The following is an 18,545-nucleotide window of genomic DNA, read 5'->3' on the forward strand; positions in this document are numbered from 1 at the left end:
CATTCCCCCTGTCCCCGCCCCCCTCCCTACAACCACCCAAGTTTAAAATTAGGCACAGGAGCAGGAGTTTCTATTTTATCAGATGAAGTAAAATGGTTAAAAGTATCACATTGTAACCCTCATTCATCAAATTACAGGGTCCTGGTAGAACTATAAAAGTAGGAAGTCTCACAACACCAGGTTAAACTCCAACCAGTTTACTTGATAGTAAACCCACAAGCTTTCGGGGTTTGCCCCTTCGTCAGTGAGTGGAGAGTTCTGGTCTCAAACAAAGCATATTAACCTGGTGTTGTGAGACTTCTTACTGTGTTTACCCAAATCCAACACTGACATCTCCACATCAGGACTATAAAAGACCAGCTCATTGTGAAGCTGAAATAAGAAGATTGAGAAATCCCCAAATCTCTCAATGTTTTTCAAAATCAAAAAATGCTTTCTCCTAAGCCAAAAGGAATGCCTAAAGCTGAAAGGAATCTGTAAGGTGGGTGAATTTGCTGATGAGAAATACAGCACTACATTCCAAAATGAATTAGACCATAAGATATAGGAGCAGAATTAGGCCATTCAGCCCATCAAGTCTGCTCCACCATTCGGTTATGGCTGATATAAATCTCATCCCCAGTCTCCTGCCTTCTCCCAGTAACCCTTAATCCCCTTATTGATCAAGAACCTAGCTATGTCAGTCTTAAAGACACTGAATAATCTGGCCTTCACAGCCCTCTGTGACAATGAGTTCCACAGATTCACCACCCTCTGGCTGAAGAAATTCCTCTTCATCTCAGTTTTAAAGGAGCGTCCCTTCAGTCTGAGGTTGTGCCATCGAGTTCTAGTCTCTCCCACTAGTGGAAACATTCTCTCCATGTCCGTTCTATCTAGGCCTCTCAGTATTCTGTAAGTTTCAATTAGATCCCTCTTCATCCTTCTGAACTCCATTGAGTATAGATGCAGACTCCTCCACCGCTCCTCATGTGACAAACCCTTCATACCTGGGATCATTCTTGTGAACCTCCTCTGGACTGCTTCCAAGGCCAGCACATCCTTCCTTAGATAGAGTGCCCAAAACTGCTCGCAATATTCCAAATGGGGTCTTACTAGGGCTTTATGCAGCCTCAGCAGTACATCCCTGCTCTTGTATTTTAGCCCTCGAGAAATAAATGTTAACATTGAATTTGCCTTCCTAACTGCTAACTGAACCTGCATGTTAACCTTAAGAGAGTCCTGAACCAGGACTCCCAAGTCTCTTCACGCTTCAGATTTACGAAGCCTTTCCCCATTTAGAAAATAATCTACGCCTCTATTCTCAATTCTCAAACTTGTTTACTGGGGTTGAAAAATTAAAGCCTGAGTAGCACAACACCCTGCGAGCTGATGCTATACCAACTTACTTCTTTACCCTGAGGAAAGTCCATCCCCACTACTGGACAACCTCAAGGTCAAAATAGAAAAAAAGACACAGTAACAAGAAATTATCTTACCATTCCCCATTCCAACATAATTGTGTTCAGGTATGGTTACAGTCCCAAAAACAACGACTCTATGAGAATCTGTGTGGATTTATCTCAGCTAACAAAGCTTTGGAACACGTGATCCAGCCAATGGCCTCAGTAGATGGCACCCGAGAAAAACTAGCCAAGGGCGCTTTATTTATCGAATTGAATGCAAAGAGCAAATTTAGGTATTTGTTGCTGGATAAAGAATCCAGATTGCTAACTACATTTATAACACTATTCAACCACTATTATTTCAATAGATTGCCCTTTGGAATTGTGTCTGCTCCAGAAATTTTCCAGAGAATGATGTCCGGCACTTCAAAAGCATGAAAGGAATATAATGCCATATGCGCAATGTACTCATTCATGGATCAATAAACAAGCATGAGAGCAGAGTCAGACTAGTACTGACAGCTGAAAACCTGACAGGATGCAGGCCTCATGCCAAATGAAAAATGTGAGTTTGCCAAACCCAAGAATATGTTTCTAGGTCAAATAGCACAGGCCATTGGAATCACGAATGATCCACAGAAACAAAGGTTATAAAATTTCCTCAACCCAGGCATATAACTAAACTTCAGTGATTCCTTGAAATGTTGAACCAAGTAGGCAAGCTTCCATTGAATTTAGCAGAGGCAAATGAACTCTTGAGTCAGCTTTTGAGACAGGGTCAACAGTTGAACTGCAACAGGACCAGCAATATGTTGTTGAGACCATTAAACAACCTTGAATCTCTTATGGAATCTTGGTACATTATGACCCAGGCTTACTGACCATAATAGCAACAGATGCATCACTTAAGAACATAAGAACACAATACAGGTTTGGGGAGATCAGTCCCATTTCATGTGCAGAAAGACAGTAAGTATAGACCAATCTATTATGTCTCTAGGTCACTGACAGAAACAGAACAATAATATGCCACGATAGCAAAAGCTTTGGCAGCAACAGGAGCATGCAAAGAATTTTCAGACTATGTTATCAGATTACATTTCAAAATCGAAAGAGACTGTAAACTACTAATTACTTTTCTGAACTGAAAAGGAATTGCAAAGATGCCATCCAGAATCCAGCAGTTTAGATTACTATTAATGGGGTACCATTCCATCACAGAATATATACAAGGAAAAAGCTGAACAACAGCCAACACACAGTCATGAATACAATCAGAAGGAAGTGAACAAGAGGATTTATTGAAGAGGTTGAAGCATGAATGTCCTTAATCATTCAGGACTTACCAGCTATTGCAAGAAGGTTGCATCAAATGAAGTTAGCCCAGAAACAAGATAAAGAATGTCTGCAAATTCAAGAACATTGTCTGGAAGGATGGCCAGACTAATATCTCCATTAATTTGACACTATGCCAGTATTTTGAACAGTGCAAGCATCTCACTGTCAATGACAACTTACAAGTCTTCAACTATACCAGGAGCCCTTCATTTTGATACTTTTCAAAGGTTTCAACATTGGTATTTAGAATTACAAACTGTTGTGTAATGGCAGAACAATCAATCTGGTGTCCTGGTGTTACTTGGTCAAGAGCAGAAATAATTTCTAACTGTATTACTTGTGCAGTAAACAGCCATAAACAAAAGAACCACTTCTTCTTTTCCATCAAAGCCATGAAAATGGACTTATTTGAATTTAAGGGGAAAACTTTCCTTATCGTTGCCTGTAATGGGTTGAAGTAGCCCAATTGCATAGCATCACAGCAGAAGCAGTCATACAATCCCTCAAGAGAATTCATTCAATTCATTGTATTCCATACATTGGAAGTGTAGATAGGAAATTAAGAACATGACTTCCATCCCTGAGACAAAAATTCAAACCCACCATTGTCATGAACAACCACAAGAAGGTAAAACAAAGTGAGAAAGAACAAAGAAACAATCAGGCTAGGAACTTTAATCAAAGGCATAGAACAGCAAGTTACCAGTGCTGAAGCCTGGGAGAGAGTTTGCGTCTGAGACCAACAAAGGGAAGGTATAATAATTGAAAAACTCCACAACCAAGATCATGCAGGGTTGAAACAAGGTGGGATACAATAAGGAGAAACCACAGTGGTTTAATATTCTTGAAAACAAAGCTAATGGAAACCTGGACTTACGACTCATCCTGAAGAAGAAGGAAGACTTACTACAAGTTCTGCAGTCACTCAGGAGAAGAACACTTACAATGCAGAAGGGAGAGTACTGAATAACCACGGCCGGAAAAGGAGCTCAGAACAGGATTATGGAGATTGGTCAAGGTAACTCAGACTTTTCCTATGAAGTCTGAGACTTTGAAGGGAGATGTTAGCAAGTGTGAGGTTATCCACTTTGGTAGAAATAATAGTAGGAGGCATTGTTATTTAAAGGGCAAAAAACTGCAGCATGCTATGGTGCAGAGGGACCTGGGGGTCCTAGTGCATGAATCGCAAAAACTCAGTCTGCAGGTGCAGCAGGTGATCAAGGAGGCAAATGGAATGTTGGCCTTTATAGTGAGGGGGATAGAATATTAAAGCAAGGAGGTCTTGCTGCAACTGTACTGGGCACTGGTGAAGCTGCAGCTGGAGTACTGTGTGCAGTTTTGGTCGCCGCATTTGCGAAAGGATATATTGGCCTTGGAGGGAGTGCAGAGAAGGTTCACTAGGCTGATACCGGAGATGAAGGGGTTAGCCTACGAGGAGAGATTGAGTAGACTGGGTCTGTACTCGTTGGAGTTGAGAAGGCAGAGGGGGGGATCTTATAGAGACATATAAGATAATGAAGGGGATAGATAGGGTACAGGTAGCGAGATTCTTCCCGCTTAGAAAGGATAGCAGAACTAGAAGCCACAGTCTCAAGATAAGGTGGGGGGCAATTTAGATCGGAGTTGAGGAGGAACTTCTTCACTCAAAGGGTGGTGAGACTCTGGAATTCTCTGCCCGTTGAAGTGGTGGAGGCTACCTCACTGAATATATTTAAGTCACGGGTAGATAAGTTTCTGATAGACAAGGGAATTAAAGGTTATGGGGAGAAAGCGGGAAAGTGGAACTGATCCACTTCAGATCAGCCATGATCTTATTGAATGGCGGGGCAGGCTCGAAGGGCTAGATGGCCTACTCCTGCTCCTATTTCTTATGTTCTTATGTAAGAGGGTGTAAACATGACAGGAACAAAGACTTGTGGGAGGGAGACGTAAAGGGTTAACATCAGAAGCATTTATGATACTGGTGCAATAATGATGTCAGATCACCAAACTGAGACGTAAAAGAGATCTTGAAGAGAGTTGAAGCTGTTAACTTATGTTGAGGTCCAAATGTGCAAATACTTGGTGCAAATAAATAGTTCTGGTTAAACAGACTGTGGACTGGAGGAGCATGCTTTTCAGAGATAAGACAACCCTCAAACCCTGTGGGGGAGGCAGTGGCGCAATGGCATTGTTGATGAATGAATAATGTAGAGACCCAGGTAGTACTCTGGGGACCTGGATTTAAATTCCACCATGGCAGATGATGGAATTTGAATTCAATATCTGGAATTTAAAGTCTAATGATGGCAATGAAATCATTGTTGATGATTGTCAAATGTCCTTTATGAAGGAAACCTGCTGTCTTTACCTTGCCTACGTGTGACTCCAGACGCACAACAGTGTGGTTGACTCTTAAATGCCTTCTGCAACATGCTAGCAACCATTACAAAGTCAAATGAAACCAGATGGATCATACAGCATCAACCTAGCTACCAGAAATGGTAAATTCAGCCCTGTCAACCCTGCAAAGTCCTCTTTACTAATATTTGGGAGCTTGTGCCAAAATTGGGAGAACTGCCAAAATAGTAATGGCTTTTGCTCCATCATATGGTCAGAAGTGGAAATGTTCATTGTTGATTGCACAATGTTCAATATCATTGGCATCATGGTGGCACAGTAGTTAGCACTGCTGCCTCACAGTGCCAGGGACCTGGATTTGATTTTAGCCTTGGGTGACTGTGTGTATGGAGTTTGCATATTCTTGCCATGCCTGCATGATCCTTTTTAACTTCAGGCACTCCGGTTTCCTCCCACTGTCCAAAGGTGTGCAGGTTAGGTGGATTGGCTATGCTGAATTGCCCATGTATCCCAAGATGTTTAGTTTAGGGGGATTAACAGGATAAATGTGTAGGGTTAAGCAAATGCAGCAGGAGTGGGCCTGGGTATTGGAGAATTGGTCCAGACTTGACGGGCTGAATGGCCTCCTTTTGCACTTCAAGGATTCAATGATCCTCAGATACTGAAGTAGTCTATGTCCAAACGCAACAAGATCTGGACAAAATCCAGGTTTGGACTGACAAAAGGCAAGTAATACTTGTGCTATACAAGTGCCAGGCAATCAACATTCTGCTGTTACCATTAATCAGAAACTAAATTGAACTAGCCACATTAATACTATGTCTACAAGAGCAGGTCAGAAGCTAGGAATCATGTGGGGAATAAGTTACCTCATGGCTCCCCTAAGCCTGTCCACAATCTATAAGGCACAAGCCAGGAGTTTGATGGAATAATCTCCACTTGCCTGGAGAGTAACGGCAACACTCGAGAAGCTTGATACCGTCCAGGACAAAGAAACGTACTTGACTGGCATCCCATTCATCGACATTCACTCCCTCCACCATCAATGTACAATAGCGAACAAACTTGTACCGTCAACAAGACCCACAGTGGGAACTCACCAAGGTTCCTTAGGCAGCACCTTCTAAACACAAGTCTACTATCATCTAGAAGGACAAGAGCAGCAGATACATGGGAACACCATCATCTGGAAGTTTCCTTCCAAGCAACTCAGCATCCTTCTTTGGAAATATATCACTGTTCCTTCACTGCCACCAGCTCAAAATTCTAGAACTCGCTCCCTAACATCACTGTGAGTATACCTTCACTAGATAGACTCTAGCAGTTCAAGAAAGTAGCTCACCACCACCTTTTCAAGGGCAATTAGAGATGGGCAATGAATGTTTGCCAAGAATGAATAAAAAATCCCCACCACACAACAAAAAAACCTACTTTAAGATTAAACCTACCTTTTTATCCCTCACCACATGGTCTCCAAAATCTACCCCATCTCCCCCCAACTCAGCTCATAAACTGGTACTCTTCCATGTTGAACACCCTTGGAGGAATCACTGAGGGTGGTAAGGGCACAGAATGTACTCTGGGTGGGGGACTACAATCTGTAATCGCATGGCCCATCATATCCTCCAGTCTACAATTATCACCAACTCATGGTCTAAACCCTGGATCAATTAAGAGTGTAGGAGAACGTGCCAGGTGCAACACGAGGTACACCTGAAATGAGATATCAACGTGGCAAAGTTATAACACAGGACTACTTGCACATCAAACAGCATAAGCAGCAAGTACTAAACAGAGCTAAGCAATTCCACAACTAACGGAGCAGATCTAAGGTCTGCAGATCTGCCACATCCAGTCATAAATGGTGGCAGACAATTAAACAGCTTACTGAAGGATGAGGTTCCACAGATGTTCCCATTCCCAATGATGGGGGAAACTAGCACATCAATGCAAAAGATAAGGCTGAGGCCCTGTATAACTGCAGTAAGACATCCCTACTTCTGAACTCAAATCCTCTTGAAGGCCAACATACCACTGTCTTCTTAATTGCTTGCTGAACCTGCCTCCGCACTTTCACTGACTGGTGTACAAGGATAGCTAGATCCCTTTGTACATCCCACTTATCAATATACCACTATTTAAATAATACTCTTCTATTCTGTTTTTCACATTAAAGTGCATAACTTCACATTTAGCCACATTGTACTGCATCTGCCACGTGTTCGTTCACTCACCCAACTTGTCAAAATCACCTTGAAGCATTCTTGCATCTCTGTCACAATTCACACTCCTGTTCAGTTTTGTCATCAACAAACTTGGAAATGTTACATTTGGTTCCCTCATCATTTATTTATTCATATACGTGTATATATAACATATATATCATGAACAGATGGGGCCCAAGCACTGATCCCTGCGCTACCCCACCAGCCACTGCCTGTCACTCAGAAAAAGACCAATTTATTCCCATCCTCTGTTTACTGTCTGTCAACTAATTCTCGATTCATGCTAATACATTACCCCTATCCCATGTGCTTTAATTTTGCCTACTAAGCTCTTATGAGGAACCTTAGCAAAAACCTTCTGAAAGTCCAAATATACCACGTCCACTGGTTCTCCCTTATCGATTATACTAGTTGCATCCTCAAAACAGTCAAGTAGATTTAAGCATGATTTGCCTTTTTTAAACTGATGCTGGCTTTGTCCAATCCCCTTAATGTTTTCTAAATGTACTGTTATTGTGTATTTTATAATAAACTCTCACATCTTTCCCACTACTGATGTCAGGCTAAGTGGTGTGTAATTCTCCCTTTTCTCTCCCTCCCCCTTTGTGAATATTGGAGTTATATTTGCCACCCTTCAATCTGTTGGAATTGCTCCGACATATATAAAAATTTGGAAGATGACCACCATGCATCCAATACTTCCAGGGCTATTTCCTTCAATACCCTCAGATGCAGATTATCAGGTCCTGGTGATTTGTCAGCCTTTAGCCCCATTAATTTCCCCACAACCATTTTCTTACTAATGCTGATTTTTTTTCACTCTCTTACTAGTCCATTGGTTACCTAATATTTCTGGGAGGATATTTGTGCCCACTTTTGTGAAGACAGTACCAAAGCCTGTGTTCACTTCTTCTGCCATTTCTTTGGTCCTCTTTACTGTATCCCCAGCTTCTGACTCTAAGGGACCTACATTTGTCTTCTTCTCTTTGCATATTTATAGAAACTTTTAAGGTTGGTTTCTATGTTTCCTGCAACTAATTTACCTGTCTTTATCAAATTTTTGTCCTCTTTTTGCCAATTTCTAAAGTGCATCCAATCCTCAGACTAGCTGCTTTTTCGAGCAATTTTACGCCTTCACTTTGGATTTAATATTATCCCTAATTTCTTTTGTAAGCCATGGTTGAGCTACCTTTCCCCTTTTATTTTAGCGCCAGATAGGAATGAATAATTATTGTAATTCACACACATGTTCTTTAAATATAAACCATTGCCTATCCACTGTCAATCCCTTTAGTAAGGTTTCCTAATCTATCCTTGCCTGTTCATGCCTCTTATCCTCATGGTTCCCTTTATTTAGATTCAAGAGCTAGTTTCAGACTCAACTACTTCATTCTCCATCCTAATTAAGAGTTCTATCATATTATGGTCGCTCTTCCCCGAGGGAACCCACACCAGCAAGATTGTTAATTAATCCTTCCTTATTGCACAGTACCCAGTCTAGAATAACTTGTTCTCTGGTTGGTTGCTCAACATATTAGTCTAAAATACACATACACACTGCAGGAATTCCACCACTATACCTTTGGCAGTTTGGCTCATACAATCTGTGCGTAAACTAAAACCACCCCCATCATTACACTTGTACAGTTGCATACTTATTTGTATGCATCTCTGATTTCTTGTTTAATACCTTCCCTATATTTCCACTACTGTTTGGGGGCCTATTGATAACCTCCAGCAATTTTTTCTGCCCCTTGGTTGTTCTTATCTGCACCCACACAGATTCTACTTCATTATTTTTCAGGCCAATATCCTTCCTCACTATTGATTTCCTCCTTCACAAACAAACCTACCCAACTCCTTTCCACTTTAAGTATGAATATGCCTGGATGTTCAGTTACCATCCTACGTAAACCTGCAGCGGTCTTCGTAATTGCAACAATATCATAACCGTTTATATCTATTTGTGCTGTTAATTCACCTACCTTATTGTGAATGTTCCACTTGTTAAGACACAAAGCGGGTGATCTTACCATTGCACCCTGCCAGCTGATGGGCAAGGTGAGCTGGTAAGATCATGCGAGAGCTGAGAAATCATGTCCATGCTTGATTTCTTACTCCTTGCAAGATATTCTTGCAAGTACTGGATGCCTGACACAATCAGCCTCCTGCCCATTTCTAGCGATAAGCTGAATAATTTATTTTAGTGTATTTAAATCATATTTTAAATTGATTTTATGAGACCGGGATGGAATCATTAATGCTCACTTGCCTCTGTAGGCTCACCGGGAGAGCTTCTCTCTGGCGAGGAACATACATGGTGCACAGTGCCAGGCAACAGTGCCTGAGGGGGGGGGGGGGGGGGGGGGGCTGATCTGTGTGGAGTTTGCATGTTCTCCCCATGTCTGTGTGGGTTTCCTCCCAGAGTCCAAAGAGGTATGAGTTAGGCTGATTAGCCATGCTAAATTGCTCCTTAGTGTCAGGAGGATTAACAAAATAAATACATGGGGTTACAGGGATATGGCGTGGGTGGGATTGTTGTTGGTGTGGGTTTGATGGGCAGAATGGCCTCCTTCTGCAATGTAGGATTCTATGATTCTAAAGGCAAAAGTTGGGACCAAAAAGTCCAGAGAACTCTGGACGTCAAGAGATATACAGGGTGGATAAGCAGAAAAAAAGGAGGCTTATGGCAGATATAAAGTGCAGTGGGATGCAGCATCAAAATGATCCTGGGAATCTGGGTGCAGTGGGATGGAGCAAGGGGCTGATCCTGGGAAACTGGGTGCAGTGGGATGGAGCATGGAACTGATCCTGGGAATTTGGGTGTGGTAGGATGGACCATCAGGCATCCTGAGAATTTGGGTGCAGTGGGATGAAGCATCAGGCTGATCCTGGGAATCTGGGTGCAGTGGGGTGGTGGTGGAGATTCCGGCTTTGGACTGGGGTAAATGCAGTAAGAAGTCTCACAACACCAGATTAAAGTCCAACAAGTTTATTTGTAGCAAACGCCAGTAGCTTTTGGAACTGGCTTTCAGAGCGGAGCATTAAGCACAAGGTTAAAAAGATGCTCTCTTCACTCACATTGTCTGTACCTTTAAGGCTTGATTAGCTATAAAGACCCACATGCCAATCATTATTCATGTAAATTGAATTTGTGTCTTTATATGCCCAGTTTATGATCAGAACTCCCACCCACCTGTTGAAGGAACACCGAGTTCCAAAAGCTAGTGGTGTTTGCTACAAATAAACCTGTTGGACTTTAATCTGGTGTTGTGAGACCTCTTACTCTGCAGTGGGGTGAAGCAGCAGGTTGATCCGGGCAATCTGGGTGTAGTGGGATGATGCGTGGAGATGATCCTGGGAATCTGGGTGTAGTGGGATTATGCATGGAGATGATCCTGGGAATCTGGGCGCAGTAGGATGGTGCATCAAGCTGGCTCCGCCCCTCATGTGACTGGGCTCGCCTTCCCGGGCGCGCATGCGTGCAGTCCCTACGGCGGCCGGCGGGGTGGGCGATCTTTACGGGAGCGATTTCCTCCCCCCCTCCCCCTCGGATCGGTTTGTATCTCGATCCCCCTCCCTGAATCCGGGTGTTGTGTGAGTGCTGCTGGCGAGCAGCGAGACCGTCTCCAGGGGAAGCCGGGCCCAGGTGAGTGTGTGTGAGCGCGCCGCTTTACTCTGCCCTTCTCTCCGCCATTTCACCGTCTCTTCCCGGGGGATCGGGGCGGCGGCGGCGGCGGAGGGGGGGGAGGAGGGGGAGGGGGGGGGGGGCCGCCAGCTGGAGAAAGAGGCGGCGGCGGCGGCGGTGGCCCCGCGCCACTGCGGCCTAGCGCTCAGGCTTTGAGCCCGCGGCCCAGCCCCCCTCCCCGCGCTCTCTCTTTCTCTTTCCCACCCCCCGAGCAATGCGCGGGCAGCGGAGCTGGCCCTGCCGCCTGCAGCCGCCGTGTCCGCCCAGCCCGCGGAGGGGAGAGGCTGCAATCTGTAACCACCCCCCCCCCCCCAACTCCTCCGTATCCCATCCCGGGAGCAGCCAGACCAGCGTCCCCGCCCCGCCAAACCCTAGCTGGGGTTTGTGCCTTCCTCCCCGTAAAATAATCACCCAGAAAAGCTTCATCTCAACATTCAGCTGAACGTGCGGCTATTCAAGGGAAATTATGGGGGAAAGGGGGGATGGACTGGAGGATGCCCCTCACTGAGGTGGATGGGGGAAGTTCCTCCCTGAGGAGGGAATGAATAATAGACTGGAGGACGTCCATTACTGGGAATGGGTATAGACTGGAGGATGTTCACCACAGCACGGGGGAGGCAGGAGGGTAGTGGTCTTGAGGATGTCCTTCACTGGGAGAGGGACACAGATTGGAGGATGTTCCTCATGAGTGTGTGATTGATGTGTTGGTACAGACTGGAGGATGTCCCCCACCAGGGAAATGTGGGGTGAGGGGACAAGCTGAAGGATGCCCATCACTGGGTTGGAGTATGTAGGAGATTGTCTTCCTCCCTCAGCAAGGAAAGCTATCAATCAGAAGGATGTCCCTAACTTGAGAAGGGCATGTCATTTTTATAAAAAGGGAAAAAAAATCCAAGTCTATGGGGAAATCATATGAGACAAATTTGGCAAGTTCTTACAGAGAGCTGGCACAGGCAGCGATCTCCTTCTATTGCATGATTCTGTGTGGTTTGGTTAGCTATTAACTCTGATTCCTGAATTCAATATCTTCCAACTTTGGTCCATGTTGGTGACACCAGAGTTGTAGAGTTGTTTCAAATGAGGTAAAACTTATGGTTCTTTGTACCAGTTAGAAATATGTCATTCTGATAAAATGTAAAAGAAAATGTACATTCATAAAATAGGAATTCCCTTTCCCGCACACCCATTCATCTCCCTTTCCCGCACACCCATTCATCCTCTCTCACTGTAAACTTGGTGAAGCTGCAACAGAGAACAACTACTTGCATGTTAAACAGTGGAAGGAGAATGCTATAGACAGCCAAACGATCCCACAAACAAAACATAGAAAATAGGAACAGGAAGAAGCCATTCAGCCCTTTGAGCCTGCTTCTCAATTCATTATAATGGCTGATCATCCAACTCAGTTGCCTGATCACCTCCATCCCAAGAGCTATGTCTGACTCCATGTTGAAAACATACAATGTTTTGGCCTCAACTGTCGTCTTTGGCAGCAAGTTTCACAGGCTTATCACTCTCTGGGTGAAGACATTTCTGCTAATCTCAGTCTTTAGACTGTGACACCTGGTTCTGAACACTCCCACCATTGGGAACATCTTGTATCTATCCTGCCTAGCCCTGTTAGAATTTTATAGGTTTCTATGAGATCCACACACCCTCCCCCATATTATTCTAAACTCCAGTGAATATAATCCTAACCAACTCAATCTCTGCTCACATGTATGGAGGGATATGGGCCAAAATGCAGGCAACTGGAATTAGTTTAGGGATTTTTTAAAAAAGGCAAGTTGGGCCAAAGGGCCTGTTTCCATGCTGTAAACCTCTATGACTCTGTTAGTTCTGCCATCCCAGGAATCAGTCTGGTAAAGCTTCTCTGCACTCCATCTATAGCAAGGACATACTTCCTCAGCTATGAAGACCAAAACTGCAAACAATATTCCACAAGTGGCCTCATCAAGGTCCTGCATAATTGCGTTGAGACATCCTTGTTCCTGTACCCAAATCCTCTCACTATGAAGGTCAACAAACCATTTGCCTTCTTTACTGCCTAATCTACATATGCACTTACTTTTAGTGACTGACACATGAGGACACCGAGGTCAGAGTATTCACCTCTATTAATTTACGGCCGTTCAAGTTAATAATCCGTCTTCCTGTTTCTACTACCGAAGTGGACAACCTCACGTTTTCCACATTATACTGCATCTGCCATGTATTTCCCCACTCAAACGGCCAAGTCAAAGCTTCTACATCCAGTTGCGCAAATTGTAATGGACATTCAAACATCTGGGAGAGGCCCCACAAACAATCCCATGATCAATGCTGATGGTGTCTAGTTGCACATCATTGTGAAAGAAAAGGCCAGGGACCCGGGTTCGATTCCTTCTGTGAATGTTTGCAACCGCTTTCAGTTCAAAATGCCAAATGAATAATTTACCTCAACCTCACTGATGCCAGCTTTCAGACAGTTCAATTCACTCCATGTGATATATGGAAACAGCCGAGTGCATTGGACATAGCAAAGGCTTTGGATCACGATAGCAGCTCAGTAGTAATACTAAAGACTTATGCCCCAGAACTAACTGTACTCAGATCCCAGGCTATATAACTACAGCATTGGCTCATACCAGGCAAATGCCCAGGTATGTCCTGTCCTCAAAATACAGGACAAATCCAATCCAGCCAATTACCACCCCATCAGTGTACTGTCAATCATCAGCAAATTTATGGAAGTATTGTCAACAGTGCTTTCAAGTGGCATTTAACTCACCAATAGGCTGTTCATTGATATTCAGTTTGAGTTGCACCAGGACAGCTAGGCTCCAGATCTCATTACAGCCTTGGTCAAACACTGACAAATGGCCTGAATCCAGAAGTAAAGTGAGAGTAATTGGTCTTGATGCCAAGGCAGAATTTGATCAGTTGTGGCAGCAAAAAGCCCAAATAAAATTTAAGCCAGTAGGAATCAGAGGGAAGCGCCCCATCTAGCATTAAGCATGATGGTTGTGCTTGTCGGAGGACAATCATCCCAGCCTTTTCTCAAGCGATTCTTCAGGATACTGCTGATGCCAAACAATCTTTTCCCTGCATCATAAGGTCAGAAGTGGGAACAGTTAATTCATACACTGAAGCAGTCCATGTCCACTTAAGACCCCTTCATAGCGAGGGGGATTGAATATAAAAGTAGGGAGATCTTGCTGCAACTGTACAGGGCACTGATGAGGCCGCAGCTGGAGTACTGTGTGCAGTTTTGGTCACCGCACTTGCGCAAGGATATTTTGCCCTTGGAGGGAGTGCAGAGGAGGTTCACTAGGCTGATACCGGAGTTGAGGGGGTTGAGCTATGAGGAGAGGCTGAATAGACTGGGCTTGTACTCGTTAGAGTTTAGAAGGATGAGGGGAGATCTCATTGAGATGTATAAGATGATGAAAGGGTTGGATAGGATAGAGGTGGAGAGGTTCTTCCCGCTCAGAAAAGACAGCAGGACTAGAGGGCACAGCCTCAAGGTAAGGGGGGGGGGGTGCAGTTTAGAACGGAGTTGAGGAGGAACTTCTTCACTCAAAGGGTGGTGAATCTCTGGAATTCTCTGCCCGTTGAAGTGGTGGAGGCTACCTCGCTAAATATGTTTAAGACGCGGGTGGATAGGTTTTTGGTAGGCAAGGGGTTATGGGGAGAAAGCGGGAAAGTGGAACTGAGCCACTTCAGATCAGCCACGGTCTTATTGAATGGCGGGGCAGGCTTGAAGGGCTAGATGGCCTACTCCTGCTCCTATTTCTTATGTTCTTATGTTAAGACAAGACGCTGATCACATTCAAGCCTGGGCTGAAGTGCAAGGTAATAACCGTCTCCAACCAGAGACTCTAGCCATTTTTCTATCATGTTCAATGGTATTGTCATTGCTAAATCCCATCAACATTCTGAGGAATTTCAGTTTGCGATGTGCAGCTGGCTTGTTGCACTTTGTGGTCTCGAAACTGACAGTGGCAGCACAATGTGCACATCTTAAAGGAAACATTACTTGAGCGGAGGCTATTTATTTCCTGCATGGGACTTTCTTGATTACCAGTTTAGGGAACATAGATCCTGGGGTTTACCATTCTCCAGAAACTTGAATAGCCATGTAATACTGTGGCAGTAAGAGATCAGAGACAGGGGATGGGATTTTCCAGCCACACTAGCTCCAAGACCATCCCAACCGAGGTCAGTGGACCGTTGCATGGTCTGTGCCCTTCCCGCTACAATTCCCATGGCGGGCGGGATGGGAAAATTCTGTCCAGCGACTTCTGGAACAAGTAACTCATCTGATTCCCTCAAGCCTATCCACCATCTAGGCACAAGTCAGGAATATAATTGATTACTCTCCACTTGCCTGGATGAATGTGGCTCCAACAATACATAAGGAATTTGACACCATCCAGAACAAAACAGCCCGCTTGATTGACACCCCATCCACCACTTTAAACATTCAATCCCTCCACACCAGTGCACTGTGTAGCATCTACAAGGTGCACTGCAGTAACTCACCAGGGCTCCTTCAACAGCATCTTCCTGACTTATGACATCTTAACACCAAGAAAAACAAGGCAGCACCACCAGCTGCAATTTCTCCTTTAAACTTCTCACCATCCTGAGTTGGAAGCATATTACTGCTTCCTTGTCATTGGGTCAAATTCATGGGACACTCTCCTTAACCGCCAGCTGGGTGTACCTACACCAGATGGATTGCAGAGATTCTTAAACAATTAAGTTTGGGCAACAAATGCTGGCATTGCCAGTAATGTTCACATACGATGAACAATTATTAAAATCTCATTCTTAAATATGCTGTTTCACTGTAGTTAACTATTGCCTAACAGTCTCTGCATCTTTAAAAAAAATCCTTTTTTTGTGTATATTTGTGATTTTATTAAAGCCTCTCGTGTTGCATACTGCAACTGTTAAGATCATCAAGACTATACAACTCTGGGGGTGCAACTTATGTGGGTTTAATATACTGGCCAGCTTCTCTAAAAGTGATTAATGCAATTTAATATTTTTGTGCTGTTCTGCTTTTCTGTAGAATTTTTGGACTTTGTATTTCTCATATCTGGAGCACTGAATTATTTCAGAACCTGGAATTTATCTTGATCTTGAGCTAGCATATCTTTTGTTTTTCAAAAAGAAACCTTGGGTTTTCAGTCTTAGTGTTAAATGGTATCTCACCTCTCACTGTCTGGAGCAGCCAAGCTGACTAGATGCTTCCCTAGAGGAAAAGAATGTCATGCTTGAGTCAGTTATAGAAATTTCAATTCCTAATGCCTGTTTTCAGCCAGCCATTGCTAGCCACCTGAAAGTAAATTACTCAAAACCTTCACCATGATGTTGCAAATTGCACAGTAATTCAGTGAGTTCCCATCTCCAAAAACATAATTCTTAAAAAATGTATGTTGCATAAGCAAAGTAAATGACATGGGGTGATTGAATAATTTATCCTGTGGAATTGAACCTGTAAGTACGCTCATAGGCCCAGTCCCATTCAGTGAAGCCTTGGTTTTGTATTTCAAATGCTGGAATTTACCATAGTAGCTTACTAAGATTTTTCTAAGCTACTTTTATCACTTTTTTTCCCAGTGGGTGTGTCAGGATTTTTAACACATCTGTTGGGAAGTGGAGATATTTTTCATATTTCAGTCATAGTCTCTCATTAAAAACATTAGAGGCTTACAATGATGCTGTAATTTGTGAATGTCAGCTGGTGAGGTACAAGGTTTACGATTATCTGAGCCTTTGAACTATTCTTCAGGCAGTCTTGATGTACATAAATTGAGCCTATTATTTCCTGTTAATTTTTTATTATCCCCCAAAATAAATTCCAACAGTCACATTATATTACTTATTCTTCAGTGTGGATGTCTTGCATCAGCTGCATGGCTTGAGCAGCATGATAGATTGTTGGTGCCTGATACACCATCCACTGGTATACGTCACAGATCAAAAACAAAGAAAAAAGTCCAAGTTCAATCATATCTCGTATCAATTTTTTAAAAGATTGGATAAAGTAACATTTTGAGCTTTGAACAGTGGTTATGTGATCACCTTGTTTCATTCCTGTAGTTTGATATTATTTGAACCCAGCATAAGGTAACTGCTTTGTGTATCTATTATTTAATATATCTTAAACCTCTTCATAATAAGTGACAACTTTATAGGCTATAGTAAGAATATTGTAGAATTTCTTTTCTGTGAATATCACCCAAGCTCAGGAATGTTAACTACAGTGTTGTTGTCATGGCCTACAAACTGACAAAACAGACTTGAAAATCTATAGAGATGGGCAATTATAATAAGTGATTTTACAGCAGTAATTTTATCTTTTGTTTGTAAGCTGCTGGAGGTTCACTCTTGAGGATATTGTGATTGTGGATATTGAAATCTCTTATTAATAAAATTAAAACAGAAAATGCTGCAAACATTATCTGTTGAAAGAACAGTGTTAATGTTTCAGGTTGATGTCAATTCATCATTATTTCCTGGTAATCATTTGTTATGTATAAGTGAGAAGAAAGTGTTTTTAAGAATTAATTTCATTCTGATGTGTAGTATTTTACAAAACTTCAAGTGAAATGTAAGCATTTGTTTCTGCTACTCTGAATGGTTTGCATAATAATGTGAACAACAAACAACTGTTTTAAAAATCAAGATTTGGCACAATTTTAGTTTTGCTATTTTAAATTCAGTTTCTTATCCGGTATGAGTTTGGACAGGCTCCTGTTTTGTGTCAATTACCCTGCTGTATTTATGCTTTTAAACACAAGGTGACAGCTGGCCTAAGATTATGGTGGACCAGTAAGTTCATCCGTTTATCTTGAACATCATTGATGACATGAAGACCTAATGAACAGATTATCTGATTGACTGATTTAAGAGGATTATTAGTTACTGGAAGTACCATTCCTCTGGTTCCTGCTCTGTTTTAATATATACAATGGGTTAGCACTGCTGTCTCAGTGCCAGGGACCAAGGTTTGATTTCAAACTTGGATGACTGTCTGTGTGGAGTTTGCACATTCTCCGTGTGTCTGCATAGGTTCCCTCCCACAATCCAAAGATGTGCAGATTAGGTGACTGGCCATACTGAATTGCGCCTTTGCATCCAAAGATGTGTAGGTTAGATGGATAAGCCACAGTAAAATACATAGGATTGTGGGAATAGAGTGTGAGATCGGGGGCCTGCGTAAGATGCTGTTTCAGAGAATTGGCACCAACTCGATTGACTGGCCTCATTCTGACTGTAGGGATTCTCTGACTGATGTGTTAAACTTTAGGTTACTGGATTTGCTTTTACATGAAAGGCATAAAATCTATGACTACAATAGACAAAATGAGGTCAAAGGTTTTTGAATTGTTAATATCATGTCAAACAAGCTTCACAAAATAAGATGCGGAACAAGAGGCAAACTTCTGAAATGCCTTGAAATCCTTGCTATAAATTTGCAATCAGACTTATTAGAATGTAAGAAAAAGGAGCTGGGGCAGTTATTGGCTTGCTGAGCCTGATCTATGATTCAGCAAGATCACGGCAGAGTTTCCAACA

General features: G+C 43.0%; 1 protein-coding gene across 1 annotated transcript in view; it reads left to right on the top strand.

Annotated features, from left to right (window-relative positions):
* The first annotated feature begins 10,785 nt into the window (after positions 1–10,785).
* Positions 10,786–18,545, top strand: part of LOC145353238 (vang-like protein 1) — a 45,734-nt gene continuing 37,974 nt past the window's right edge. The window contains exon 1 of the mRNA XM_080203789.1: positions 10,786–10,934. The gene's annotated coding sequence lies outside the window, so the exon portion shown is untranslated. The remainder of the gene's footprint in view (positions 10,935–18,545) is intronic.

This window comes from Carcharhinus amblyrhynchos, chromosome 15 (assembly GCF_965287045.1).
Source record: "Carcharhinus amblyrhynchos chromosome 15, sCarAmb.v2.hapA, whole genome shotgun sequence".
Classification (NCBI taxonomy): Eukaryota; Metazoa; Chordata; class Chondrichthyes; order Carcharhiniformes; family Carcharhinidae; genus Carcharhinus; species Carcharhinus amblyrhynchos.